Source organism: Chrysochloris asiatica, unplaced genomic scaffold, assembly GCF_000296735.1.
Source record: "Chrysochloris asiatica unplaced genomic scaffold, ChrAsi1.0 scaffold00031, whole genome shotgun sequence".
Lineage (NCBI taxonomy): Eukaryota > Metazoa > Chordata > Mammalia > Afrosoricida > Chrysochloridae > Chrysochloris > Chrysochloris asiatica.
The window spans coordinates 15,578,636-15,592,461 of record NW_006408549.1 but is presented as its reverse complement, the minus strand read 5'-3'; the positions used below and the strand labels follow the sequence as shown (position 1 = coordinate 15,592,461).

General features: G+C 36.8%; 1 pseudogene; it reads right to left on the bottom strand.

Annotated features, from left to right (window-relative positions):
- Positions 1-10,680: 10,680 nt before the first annotated feature.
- LOC102824937 lies at positions 10,681-11,578 on the bottom strand (annotated as a pseudogene).
- Positions 11,579-13,826: the final 2,248 nt, after the last annotated feature.

Here is a 13,826-nt window from a genome sequence, read left to right as displayed (position 1 = left end):
AGTTACAATTATATAATAGTTCAATATATCCCAAACTACTAGAAAATAACTGATTTGAGAGGGAGGGCAAAAATTGCTAAAGAAGCAACTCGTATGTACTAAGTGCTTCCTGCCTATCTGCACTATAGGTTTCATCCATTTTTAAAATACCAATTTTAAAAAATGAAAGATGCCTGTAAGCATTTACAGAATCCTACAATGTCAAAAAAAAAAGTATCCAAAATTAGAAACAAATACAATTCATTGCCCTCCTCCTATGATATCAGTCCTAGTATGTCACTGTAGAATCAGCACTGAGCTGCTAACCACAAGGTCAGCAGTTCAAACCACCAGCCAGCCGCTCCTTGGAAACCCTATACTGAGTGGCTGTGAGTCAGAACCAACTTGATGACACTTAACAGCAACATAATATAGGGTATGTAACTAAAATCGGCAGGAAAACTTGCTGCAAAACTTTGGGACAAAATATTTACATTAATATATGCTGTTGTGGCACAGTATTTTTTAAAAAATACTATTTAAACCATCAGTAATGCCTTGTTTATGAAATGTATTAGTAGCCACATTGTAACAGATGCCATTTGGTCCCCAAACATTAGTGCTACACATTTTATAAAGTGTTGGCTAATAGCGGTCCCCACCAATAGCTTCACCTTACATTATCTCCACAAAAATGACATCTTTTTCTTTTCATAATAATAGAAATCTACAGAGGTCCTGGCGTATTTCCTGAGGTTAATGGCTGTTGGCATCAGGACTGTGAAAAGCAAAATAGATTTGGGGATTTGCCAGATATAAAAAAAAAAAGAGAGAAAGAAAGTAAAAAAATAGAGAAACAGTGTAATGCCTTGAATACTCTCAAAATCAACCCTAATCAACAAGGGCAGGGAACTGAAACAGATTTTTTTTTAAAGTCATTTTATCAATATTTTATTTTGTGTTTCAAAAAATGTTGTAAAATTGATTGTTAATTTAATTAGCAACTGGAGACTAGGAACCAATGGTCAAAATGCAAATTTTGAAAAGAAAACATTCTTACAGAAAGGAAAATCCTGTTTCCTTTTTCTTGACCAGAAATCATATATTCTATTTTAAAATTCATTTTTATTTTTAATAAGATGCTTTTTAGACCAGTTTTAAGTTTACGGAAAAATTGAACAGACAACACAGGGAACTTCCACATACCCTATCTCCATCTTCCCATACACAGTTGTCTCTATTATTACCATCTTACATTAGTGTGAAATTTTTGTTTCAAGTTGAGGAAGCCATATTGATACATTATCATTATCTTAAATCCATATCTTATTTTAAATCTCACTCTTTGTGTTGTACAGGTCTGTGGGTTTTGAAAAATGCATAGTATCATGTAGCCACCATTAAAGTATCATAAAGAATCATTTTACTACCTTTAAAATCCCATTAAGATTTACAATCTTGGGAACCCTATACAGGGTTACTACAAGTCAGAATTAATTCAATGGCAGCGGGTTTATAATTTTAGAGGAGTCCTAATGGCACTGTGGGATAAGGGTTCAATTGCAGGAGAAAGATGAGGCAGTCTACTTCTATGAAGGTTTACAGCCTCAGAACCCCTATGGATCAGTTCTACCCTGTCCTATAGGGTCACTGTTCAGTCAGAATCAAATCAACAACAGTGGGTTTAGTTTATTGGTGGTTTCTTTTTTCAGTTCTCCCTTCTCCATAATGTCATCTACCTGGAATCACACAGTATATAGTCTTTTAAGGCTGGTTTATTTCACTAAGAAATGTGCACTTAAGACACCTCTATGTCTTTAAGTGATGTGAGAGTTCATGTCTTCTTATCAATGAATAATATCCCATTGTATGGATATATCACAATTTATTTATCTGTTTACCTATTTAAGACAATCTTGGTTGTTTTGAGTTTGGGGTGATTATGAATAAGGCATCTTTGAACACTCATATGTAGTTTTACTTTTTTTTTTTTTTTTTAAGGTTGAAATTGAAAAATTGAATTGAGTAAAGGTTTACAGAGCAGATCATCAGTTTAACATTCATCAAATCATATACTTTGTTTCATTACAATTATTGCAATCCCTTCCATGTACCATCAGTTAACAGTATTTACCTCTGTTCACTTTAACTATTGCATTCCTCCCTGTGTATCCCACTACCTTCATCTTTCCTCTATTAATCTCCTTCTTGTATATTCCTTGCCCTGTCACCCAAGTTAACATGTGTCTATCTTCTGTTGTTGTTGTTAAGTACCGTGGAGTCGGTTCCAACTCATAGTAACCCTGCACAGGGTTTCCAAGGCTATAAATCTTTACGGGAACAGAATGCCTCATCTTTCTCCCACAGAACTACTGGTAGTTTCGAACTATTGACCTTGCAGTTGGCAGCCCAACTCATAACCACTACGCTAATTTTGCTTCCACCCTCTCACCTCCTGTAACTATCATAAATTGTTTCTGTAATCAATGATACGTTTTCTTAGCTTTTTATAACATTGGTCTCATACAGTATTTGTCCTTTTATGATTAACTAATTTCATGCAGCATAATGTTCTCCAGGTTCATCCATGTTGTGAGGTGTTTCACAGATTCATTGTTATTCTTCAACATTTCCTAGTATTCATTGTGTGTATGTCCCAAAGTTTATTTGACTAGTCTTCTGTGGATGGGCATTAGGCTACCTCCATCTTTTTTATATGTCTTTTGTAGACAGCATACTGAAGCATCCCGTACTCTTGTCCATTCAGATCTCTCTGGTGCATTCAGCCTATATACATTTAGTGTAATTACTGACAGGTATGAATTCATTGCTATCATTTTGCTGTGTTTTCTGTGGTGGTGGTAGTGATGGTTTCTCCACAATTTTCTGTGCTAAGCGTATTTTGTTTGTGGTTTTTCATTTTCATTTCTTTTGTGTCAATGATTACTACATCTTTCTGATTTCCTCTTTTTGAAATGCTTAACTAGTTTTATTTGAGATTACCTTATAATTTATTATTTTTTCCTTACTTAAAGCAGTTGGTTTTATCTTGAAATCCACTTGACTTCATTGACATGTAGAAGTTCTGTATCTATACTATTCCCTCTTCTTGCTATGCAGGTGACTTCATTAAAAATTGCTATCTCTGGTTCCCTATTTTCATTCTTATAGGTTTGTTTTACTTTAAATAATCCTAAATCTGCATTGAGTTCTGTGTGGTCTTTTCATGGATAATAATCTTAGGTTCATGTCTGCTGTTGCTGGTTCTCAAAAACATTTTTTTTTAATTACTTAGATTTTTGTTAGTGCAGTTGTAATTATAGAATGGAAGTGTATGTACTGTTCTTGTTTACCCTTCATGTACGTCGATTTAGGCTGGGCTTTACTGGTGTTGGCTGCTGTCTGTCATTAACTAGGTAGTATAGGGGTTTGTGAGTCTTCCTCCAATTGTGACGCCACATTTTTCTTCATAGAACCCAGCTTCTCGTATTATTTGCTCAGCATACAGGTTTAATAAGTATGGTAAAAGAACACAAACTTGACGCACACCTTTCCCAATTTTAAAACATTCAGTGTTCCCATGCTGTGTTCAAACAACTGCTTCTTGGTCCAGGTACAGATTCCTTATGAGTACAATTAAGTGTCTGGAATACTCATACTTCTCAATGTTGTCCATAGCTTGTCATGATCCACACAATCGAAAGCCTTTGCGTAGTCAATAAAGCATAGGTAAATATCCTTCTGATATTCTCTCCTTTCAGCCAAGATCCACCGGACATCAGCAATGATATCTCTCATTCCCAGCCTCCATATGAGGTTATTGAAAATACCTCATATGGATGCAAAAGCTGGACAGTGAATAAGGAATATCGTAGAAGAACTGATGCCTTTGAGTTGTGGTGTTGGAGGAGAATACTAAAAGTGCCACGGACTGCCAAAAGAACCAATAGATCTATTTTGGAAGAAGTACAGCCAGAGTACTCCTTGGAGGCCAGGATGGCTAAGCTTCGTCTCTCATACTTTGGACATATTGTCAGGAGAGAACAGTCGCTGGAGAAGGGTGTCATGCTGGGTAAGATGGAGGGTCAGAGAAAAATAGGAAGACCCCTAACACGATGGATCAGCCAGGTGGCATCATTGATGGCATCAAGTGTGGCAGTGGTGGTGAGGTTGGCCCAGGATCGGACATTGTTTCGTTCTGCTGTGCATGGGGTCGCTATGCATAGGTTCCGACTCGATGGCACCTGACAACAACAACAATAGGGGTTTGTACTGACTCTTTCCCAATTGGTAGAACTGTAGAGGGTACAGTTCTGGCTGGGTTTTAAGGGCAGGGTTGCTGTCTCCTGTCAGGTGGAAAAGAGAAAACCCCACTAGACAACACACACTAGAAAACAAAACAGGATAAACAAACATGGAGTCAACAATGAAAAGAGAAAATAATAAAGAAAAAAAATGAAAACAAGCAGTCACCATAAAAGAATATAATAACTATAAAGACAAAAGAGGATCAAGGAAATTGAGCTACAGAAAAAAATAATAAGAGAGAAAATAAGAGTAAGAAATGAAAAAACAAAAGGGGGGAATGAGAAACAGAGGAAAAGAAAAGCAAAAGGGGAGTTAAGATAAAATTCAAGTACTGGAAAGAAGAGGAGGAGAAAGAATAAAGAAACAATGAAATATCCAAAGTAAAAAAAACACCAAACCCCCAAACAAAAACTAAAAGTACAGCTATTGGACCTAGAGAAGAGAAAAATCTGGAGTACTCCTTCTAACCAAGGAGGTCATGATGTGAGTGTGGGAGGGATATAACAGCAGAGTTCCTGGACCTAGATAGAGTTCCTAACAGCTTCATTGTTATCTGTGTTCAGGGCACTCAGTCCAATAGTAGTTTGTGGAGGCAGTTTCTGTTAGAAACACAGGGCAGCTAGAATCAGAGTGACTTGTAAATACTGGTCTGGCGGCTCTGCTGGTTCAGCAGATCTGGAGTCAAGCCTGCCTGAATCCAGACAACAAAGCATAGCACCAAAACCATGCATCAGGCCCTGCCTCACAGTGGCATGGCTACCAATCACATGGCTCCAAACTCACAGAGGGCACAGTCTGCACTAGGGATGGGAGAAAGGGGGTTGGCCAGTGGAACTTGGATTAAAAGAAGGATTTGCACCTTTCCTGTCATCCACATGAATCAGCTCTGCCATGCCACTCTTTGTTGCCAAAGCTACTCACAAAATGGTTGTGCCACAGTTGGGCAGTCAATATTCCATGCTTGCTGCCCCCTCTCAACCTCTCTCCTCCTCAGAAGCACTCACTCCACTTCTCTAACATTTCCTCTAAAGTTCAGTGTTCCAGAATTTTCATCTAATTGTGTTTCGTTTGGCCTTTCATATTTTTGTTGTAAATGGTCTGTGTAGTGTATCTGCCTAGTCTGCCATCTTGCCCTCATGTGCAGTTTTAGTGAGCATGATTTTTTTAACCTTTTATTATGAATTGAGTGAATGTTTACAGAGCAGATCATCAGTTTTGCATTCAACAAATCATACCCTTTGTTTCATCTCAATGACAGCAATATTCTCCATGTAAGAGCTGTTAACCCACTTCCTCCCTCTATATCTTATTTCCATTCCCCCATCCTTCCCATACTTTCTCAATTTTGTTCTTAGGGAAACATTATCCTTTTGATCTTTAAGGGTTGACACTTCCATGCTGAGCATACCTTACTAGTGTTGTTGTCCCTCCTATATATCTATCTACCTGTGGTTTGACTGAAAACTGGACCATGAGGGTGAGTTCCGTTCCAGACTTGAAGGGTGGTCGAGGGTCATAGTCTTGGGTTCCTGTGCTCTCCTTCTGATCAGTAAGCCCAGTCTTTTTTTTTATATATAATTTTGAGTTTTGTTCCACATTTTCTCCCACTCTACTGGGACCTTCTAATGTAATCCATTGTATAGTAGTTGGTAATGGTAGCTGGGTACCATCTAGTTCTTTTATTCTCAGAAGTATGGTAACTGATGTAAACATGTTCCAATGGTTCGTTGAAATAGTTGATTCCAAGTATCTTCAAATTTTCTTCTCTTTTTTTAAACATTTTATTGTGAGTTGAATGAAGGTTTACAGATAAGATTATCAGTTTTACATCAAGAAATCACACACTTCACTTCATCTCAATGATTGCAATCTCATCTACACAACAAGTATCACACTTCCTCCCTGTGGTTTCTATTTCCATTCCATCCTCCTTTCCATCCCTTCTAAACTGTGTCCTTTAGGTAAATATTGCCCTTGTTATTTTGAACAATTGATAGTTTTATGGTAAGCATACCTTACTAGTATTGTTGTCTCCTCTACATACCTATCTACTGCTTGGCTGAACATTAGACCACAAGGGTGAATTCAATTCCAGACCCCAAAGGTAGTCAAGGGCCATATTCTCAGTTTTTCCAGTTTCTTTCTGACCCATTAATCCCAGTCAGTCATTTTCTATAATTTTGACTGTTGTTCCATATTTTATTGTGGGTATAAATTTTTAACTCAAATGGGTAAATACCTAAACATGTTATTGTTGGATCATAGGGTAAGAATGCACTTAGTTTCCAAGAAATTGCCAAATTGTCTTCCAAAGTGGTTGTAACATTTTGTAATATACCAGCATTTTGTAGTGTTAATATATTGGATTTTAACCATTCTAATAGGTGTGTAGAGGTATCTCACTGTTTGTTTGTTATTTGCAATTCCCTAATAACATATAGTGCTTAGTATCTTTTCATATATTTCTTTGTCATCTGTAGAAGTGTCTGTTTAGATCATTTGCCCACTTTTTACTTATGTTGTCTTCTTATTTTGTGTTTTGAGAATTCTTTGTGTATTTTGTATACAAGTTCTTTAATAGATATATGTTTTGTTAATGCATTTTGTTTTCTCCCTGTCTGTCACTTGTCTTTTCATTTTCTTAACAGTGTCTTTCACTGATCACAGATTTTTATTTTAATGAAACTTATCATTAATTTTTCTCTTTCATGGATTGTGCATTTTGTGACATTTCTAAAAAAGCATCACCAAACTCAAGGTCACCTACATGTTTGTCTATATTATTTTTTTTGTATTTTGCATTTTTTTTGGTTATAGTTTCACCAACACCACACTGCTGAATTACTGTAACTTCATAGTAAGATTGAAGTCAGTTTGCATCCGTTTTCTGTATTTGTTTTCCTGTATGTATTTTATTTTAAAGTAGACAAATCAAAGGAAATCAAAATGAACCAAGTCTTCAATCTCAACTCTACCACATGCTAACTATATGACTATCAACTTAAATCCTCTGATTCCCAGTTTCCTCTTTAACAAATTGGAAATAGTGACCCCTACCATGTACAACCATGAGGACAAAAGAAGAAAACAAAACGGCCTATATCATGCCTGGCTCAGAGAATTCACTCTGAAAATTTATGTGTGCATTTATTTATGTAATAACTATGCCTCAAGACTCCACTATGGGCCAGACAATATTCCAGCATCAGGAGATAGAGCTGTGAGCAGCACAGAAAAATCCCCTCTGTTCATTATGTTGTAGAAATTGGGCAATGCATAAGTAAACAAATATCAAATAAAATTTCAGATAATAAGCCATTTGACTAAAATAAAGCAAGGTAAGGGGACAGGAAACAAAATTATGGAAGAGTGGTGGAAATCAGGACTCCTTAGATAGGATGGTAATGGAACACTTCTCTAAAGAAGAAGGAGACCTGAATTATTGAAAGCAGAGAACCTTGGAAAGATATGGGGAGAACACTGTAGGCAGCAAAAAGAGCAAATGCCAAGGAAGTAAGCAAAACGAAATGAGAATATCAGTTGCAGTTGTCACTGACCATGTTACATAGGTCCATGTTAAGAAATATGGGTCATATTCTAAGAATCATGCAAAGCTCATTAGAGGGTTTTAAGCACAAAAGTGAAATGATTGAACGTATGTGTGACAAAATTCCAGTACTATCCATCATTAACCCTAACTACCTTGGGAATATTTCTGTAAAGTGGGCAGTGTAACCAAAGTTGGTAAGTGGCAGCCATTTATTATCATTATTGTTCATTAAATCAGACATTGGTATGTATGCTATATTAACATGTACTGCCTATTTCGCATAGTTCATTAAATTAGGCACTTGTAATAATATATAATTTTTGTATTCTGCCTATGTTGTATATAAACAATATTCTCCATGAGCTGGAAACAGTAAGAACAGTAAAAACACATTTTTGAATTTTATAACCAAGTAACCATGGCCCGTCATCCTTCTTACAAAGTGCTATTGCGACTCTTTTACATGCTGAGAGCCCATTAATCAACTCATATTAAAGATTCAATGGAAATCTGCAACAACCCTAACAAATACACATACAATAGACTTCTTAGGTTTTTTAAAAAAAAAAATGTGTATTTATTCCTTCAGAAATATATCTTTACTACCTGAGGAGAAGGAAAATGAAAAGCAAATGACATAAAGGTGTCCAGCTGTACAATATTTAATTCCAAAATGTTTAAAATAAGTGTATTAATGTTGATATATTTATTTAACTAAGGCCATAAAACCATAAGACCTTAATAACATGCATCAATGAATAAGAAATCAACTGCAAATTATCTAATTTTGTGGATTTAAAAGTATGGAAATACAGGCAGTTTTTAATCTAAGCTGTTACATTAACACCACATCAACATACAATGAAAATGTTAAAAGGCTTGTCCCATTCCCACCAGTTGTTGTTAAGTGCCATTGAGTCCATTCCAACTCTTAGTGACCCTGTATAGGATTTCCAAAAAGCAGCTCATGAGCTTGGACCTCCAACCTTGCAGTTCAAATGGCTTTGCAGTCTGGCGCATCAACCCACAGTGCCACACCAGGGCTCCTATTCCCACCAGAATGCACCAGAAATACTTGTCCAAAGGGACACACAATTTGAAATGTTGGAATGTGCTTCCATCATTGCCTGTTACCAGAAAGCTATTGGATATCTGCTTAGAAATGAACTCCACTGTTTGAAGCCATGAACCTCTACATTAGGTAGGTAACAGACAATCTGTCAAGGGGACAAAAGACCAGGAAATGAATAAGACTAGGTTTTTGACACACACCAGGAAGGGAAACAAATGCAAATTTTCTCTTAAGATAGGAGCATTACCTATAGATCACAATGGAAGTCTCTTTTCCAAACAGATATGGATAAATCCTTCATGACTTTCTGTAACTCCACTCTCCAACATAGAGAACAGAAAACTGAATAAATTTAATTGGTCCTGGAATTCTCCAAACTGCAGATACATAAAGTTTTTGCTAAGTGTATTCTTGAAAGCTGATGGCAAGCTGTGCAAATAACTGTATTCCAATCATTTGAGGAAATTAAGGATAAAGATGCTATCAAAAAGGAACTACAATCTAAAAAGCATCCCCAGATATATAAGGAGATCTACTCCTGGTGTTGGACGAGAATACTAAAAGTGCCATGGACTGCCAAAAGAATCAATAGATCCGTTTTGGAAGAAGTGCAGCCAGAGTGCTCCTTGGAGGCCAAGATGGCCAAACTTCGTCTCTCATATTTCAGATATATTGTCAGAAGGGACCAGTTGCTGGAGAAAGATATCATGTTTGGTAAGGTGGAGGGTCAGAATAAAAGAGGAAGACCCCAAACAAAATGGATTGGCCAAGTGGTAGCATCGATGGACTCAAGCATGGCAACAGTAGTGAGGTTAGCCCAGGACTGGGCAGTGTTTCATCCTGCTGTGTAAAAGGTCTCTATGAGTTGGTACCGACTTGATACCACCTAACAACAACAACAACCCCTGGTGTGGAGCTGCGGGTTAATGCACTAGACTGCAAATCCATTTGAATGGCAAGATTGGAGGTTTAAGCTCACCAGCTGCTCCTTGGAAACCCTACACAGGGTCGCTATGGGTCAGAATCAACTCGACAGCACTTAACAAAAACAACAACTCCATGGTTGGAGTCCTGGTGTGGTGCTGTTGGTTAATGTGCTGGACTGCAAAGTCCACTTGAACTGGGAGGCCTGCAGTTCAAGATCACCAGCTGCTCCTTGGAAACCCTATACAGGGTCACTATGGGTTGGAACCCAACTCTATGGCACATAACAACAACAACAACAACTCCACAGTTATTAGATAGAATGGAAACAGCTGTATAAATGTTTTAATTGATAGCACAATAATAAGAATGGCTAGCATTTTGTGAGCATACAATTAGTCCCTCACACTGTCCTAAACCTCTACATTCACCATCTCTTTTAATTATCACAGTGACCCTCTGGAATAGCATTTCCAGAGTGGATATATTCTAGTGAAAATGCATCATCCAAGTATTGTGTCTAATTCTTTGGAAAATACTAAAAAGTATTTGCATACATCTCAGTATCCCTTGGGATTAACCTGCAATGTTAACTTAATATTACCTATAAGATATAAGATAAAATGGAGTCCTGGTGTGGCACTGTGTCATAAAGCACTGGACCACAAGGTCAGTTTGAACTAAAAGGTCACCAGCAGCTCCTTGGTTTCCATATACAGGGTCACTATGAATTGAACTGCCTCTTCGGTACTCAACAACAACAACAATAGATACATATTTTATTATTTATCCATCCTTAGTTTGCTTTTAGTTTAGTTTTTGTTGTTGCTTTTAAGTTCCATTTTTTTTTAATTCTCTTTGATCTTGTCTCCTCGCCTTTTACTGCTATTTTTTCTGTGGGGCGCTTCTTCATTCCTTTCATTTTCCTGGTTTGTAACTTGCTTAGGTTTTGCTTCTGCATGTGAATCCTTCCATAAATTGTACCTAAAGTATTATGGGAGATCTTTTTCTTCTTCTTTGTCTTGAAGGCTTTTAGCACTTTCACAGATAACTTATAAAGGTTATCTGAAGCCAGGTGTGTCCTCATTAGAACCAGATCCAATGAGGATCCCATCTCTTCCAATTCAATTCACAGTGTTCGACAGCCAGATTTCCTTAACAACTTATAGCTTCAGAAGTGAATCTTCCCATTCAGTGCCATGAAGTACAAAACATACTCTAAACCAGCCAGGTGGCTATTTGATACTTTGCGACTTCTGAAGAAATCAATAAGAAGACTTTAGTCTTCTATAATCTTCAGTTACATCAAAATCATCACCAGCAAATATTAACATAGGTATTGCTCCCTCAGGACATTTACTATTCTTAATATCTTAATATCAAATTTCTCGAAACCTGATTCAATCATATCCAGCACATGGTTGTCATACATATGGCATATTACTCGGTCATTTCTTATTATGAAAGCCAAACATGAATAAAGAACAATCTGACTTCTTTGAGAAGAATTCCAGTGATGTCTGATCCTCAAATGGCCTTGTAATAGTTATCTTTTTATACAGTACTCCGTATGGCTTCTTCAATGAATACACAGCTTTAAGTACTTGCATCACTGTTGCATTTGCATTTCACCCTTTAATCAGTATGGCATTTTTAATATTTTCAGTGAGTTCTGGGTCTCGCTTTCCAAGCAATCTCTTGGCCCTTTTCATTTTTGGCTTTATCACTTGGTCCAAAGCGTCCATCTTCCCGTGTTGTTTTGTTTTTAAATCACATTTTCATTGGGAATAAAAAACTTCATGCTGGCCCATTAATACACAATTACACGCATGGTGATTAGTCTATTAATCTCAACGATCGTAGAACAGAAAAAAAGCAAAGATGCTGACCCCAATCATGTTCTTCTGTTCATTCATTCACTCATTCATTCAGTATTACCAGAACTGTACTATTAAAAACAGGAGGCGCATGTCTGACTTTGTTGTTATTCTAAGCTTAGTAGAGAAATGTAATTACCTACTGACCAAGCATAACACTTTGAATTACCTTGAAACTGTTTCAGGAAAAGTAATTCTTCTATTAGACAATAAGGCAGTATCATAAATTGCCAACCATAACAGTTATTGGTTCGTTTGTGCTTGGTAAAATAGCATTTTCCTTGGCCAGCTGTGAGTGTCTAGTATACACAGGACAAATTAATAAGTTTGTTTTGCATTTTGTACTCAAAATACATGCTGTACATTGAGACATTTTAAAAAAATCTTTCAAAGATGGCTTTCACCTTATTTAAAGACAGAAACTCTGAGACTGAATGATCTTAAATTGTTGTTGTTATTGTTGTTAAGCGTCTTTAAGTAGGTTCCAACTCATAGCTACCCTTTATAGAGTTTCCAAGGAGCAGCTTATGGCTTGAAGTCCAGTACTGATTCTATAGAGCCATACCAGGAGTCCGATATTATATTACAGTCAATTAAAATTAACAGTTCAGTACCACGTTGTGGTTCTAGCAGTAGGAACAAGGGATGTTTTATGGGTGAGCATGGAGTCCTGATGTAGTGCTGTAGGTTCAACAGCGGACTGCTAGCCACAGATTTATTGTTCAAATTCACCAGCTGCCCCTTGGAAACTCTGAACAAAATCATTATGAGTCAGAACTGACTTGATGGCACAATAACATGTTGCTGTCTAACATATCAGTCTCAAAGAGCCAATTAGTACTCTCAGTCTGAATCATTCTTACAAGTATTGTGTAATGTATTGTTATTGCTATTGTTAAGTGCTGTCGAATTGATTCTGACCCATATTGACTCTTATTTACTATTATTTGTCCTAAAGTGACCTTAAAGTTTTAAAAATTTTTGTCAGTGTAATAGAGTCAGTTTTGATTCATAGCGTCTCTATGGCCAACAGAACGAAACACTGCCCAGTGCTATGCCATCCTCACAGTGATTGTTACACATTAGCCCATTGCTGCTTCCTTTGTATCAATCCATCTCATTGGAGTTCTTGTTTTTCATTGACCCTCCACTTTACCAAGGATGATGTTCTTCTCAGGGACTGGTCCTTCCTGACAAGTCCAAAGTAAGAGAGACAAAAGTCTTACCTTCCTGGCTTCTAAAAAGCATTCTGGCTGTACTTCCAACATAGATTTGTTTGTTCTTCTGGTAGTCCATGGTAGGCTTAGTATTCCTCTCGAAGACCATAATAAATGCATCAATTCTTCTGCAGGCTTCCTTATTCATTGTCCAACTTTCTTAAGCATATGAGGACAATGAAAATACCTTCGCTTGGGTCAGGCTCACCTTAGTCCTCAAGCTGACACCTTTACACTTGAACATTTAAAAGAGATATTGTGCAGCAGATTTGCTCAATGAAATATATCATTTGGTTATAGTTCTGGTAATACTGAACAAATGAGTGAATGAATTAACAAAAGAATTCTTCCATGAGTGTTGACTGTGGACCCAAACAAAATTAAGTCTTCGACAACTTTAACCTTTTCTCCATTTATCATAATGTTATTTATTGGACCAGTTGTGAGGATTTTTGTTTTCTTTACATTAAGGTACCAATCCATACTGAAAGCTGTCTTTCATCTTCATGAGTATTTCAAGTCTTAGAAGGTTGTATCATCTGTATATTGCAGGTTGTTAATATATCTATCTTAAATCCTGATGCCATGTTCTTCTTCATATGATCCAGCCTCCTGGATTATTTGCTCAGCATATAGATTAAATAAGTATGGTTGAAAGGATAAAGCTCTGACACACATCTTTCCTGATTTTAAACTATTCAGTATCCTTTTGTTCTCTTTGAATAACTGCTTCTTGATCTATGTACAAGACTCCTGAACACATTTAAGTGTTCTGAAATACCCATTATTTGTAATGTTATCTATAGTTTATCATAATTCACACTGTCAAAAGCTTTTGTATGTCAGTAAAGCACAAATAAACATTTGATAGTCTCTGCTTTCAGCCAAGGTTCATCTGA